Raw genomic sequence first — 1,683 nt, 5'->3', positions numbered from 1 at the left:
AACACTGAGGGTTGCGATCCGTTGCCGGACACGGAAAAAGACAAAAAAAAAAAAGAAAACCCGAAGGAATCTACAAAGAAACCACTAGATCTTGAGAATTTAGGAAAGTCAGAAAATACAAGGTTAATACAGAAAAAATAACTGTACTATATATTAAAAATAAACAGTTGGAAATGAAATTTTTAAAATACTATTATAATAGCATCAAAAATATCAAACACCTAGGAATAAATCTAACAAAAGGTGTGCAAGACCTCTACACTGAAAACTAGAAACATTACTGAGAGTAATTTAAAAAGACCTAAATTAATGTTCATAAATTAGAATTTATAACATTTGATGATTTCCACTGTCCTTAACTTGACACATAGATTTTGTGCAGTTTCCACCAAAATGCATCAAGCTGTTCTGAAGAAATAGATGAGTCTGAAATTTATATGGAAATTCAAAGAAAAAAATCTTTAAAGAGGAGAACAAAACTGGAGCACTTGCACCACTTGATTTCGAGACTTACTGTAAAGCTATGCTATTTGAGACAGTACGGGACTGACATAGGACAGATAACAGCAACGAGACAGAATAAGGAGGCCAGAAACTGACACACGCAGTGATAGGCAATTGATTTTTGACAAAGTTGTTAAGTCAATTAAATGTGGAAAGGAAAGTCTATTTAACAAGTGTTGCTGGAACAGCTGGATATTAGTATGAATAAAAATGAACCTTGAGGGCCGGCCCCGTGGCGCACTCGGGAGAGTGCGGCGCTGGGAGTGCAGCGACGTTCCTGCAGCGGGTTTGGATCCTATATAGGACTGGCCGGTGCGCTCACTGGCTGAGCGCGGTGTGGGCGACACCACACCAAGGGTTGTGATCCCCTTACCGGTCACGGAAAAGACAAAAAAAAAAAAAAGAACCTTGATCCTTTTTCCACTCCATGCACAAAATTAATAATGAGGTGTATCATAGATCTAAATGCAAAAACTGACACCATAAAGTTTCTAGAAGAAAATATAGAAAGATATCGTCACAACTTCAAAGTAGGCAAAGGTTCTTAGACAAGATAATACAGCACAGACCATAAACCTAGTTATCAATTGATAAATAGGCCTTCACCAAAATTAGAAACACCAGCTCTTTGGAAGACACTCATATTAAGAACGGGAATAGATAAGCCACAGAGTGGGGAGAAAACACTCATCACACGCACATCTGACGGTACATAGAACATGTGAAAGAACTATCACAAATCAGCAATGACAAGATACAAAAATCCAAATGATATGGGCAAAATATTTGAACTGACACTTCTCAAAAGAACACACAGGAACGGGCAGCAGCGCGTGAGGAGACGCTCAACATCTCCAGTCATCGGGGGAATGAGAATTAAAACCAAAGTAGACACATTTCTCACCTTCTAGACAGCACCAAATGTGGGGGAGATGTGGGGCACTGGGAACTGTCACACACGGGGCAGGTGTGGACGGAAAGTGGGACGACCACTTCTGTGTCGTTTGAAGTTAAGCCCCCCGGTGACCCCGCCGTGACACGCCTGGTTACCCACCCACGAGAGTGAGAGTGTGCAGCCACACGAAGCCTTCCACGGGACTGTGCATTACAGCCTTATTCAGAACAGCCCGCGTTAGAAACAACCCGATGTCCGTCCACAGCAGATGCACAAGCACACCA

This window comes from Galeopterus variegatus, unplaced genomic scaffold (genome assembly GCF_000696425.1).
Source record: "Galeopterus variegatus unplaced genomic scaffold, G_variegatus-3.0.2 Scaffold11248, whole genome shotgun sequence".
NCBI classification, from domain to species: Eukaryota; Metazoa; Chordata; class Mammalia; order Dermoptera; family Cynocephalidae; genus Galeopterus; species Galeopterus variegatus.
Note: the sequence above shows the minus strand (reverse complement) of the source record.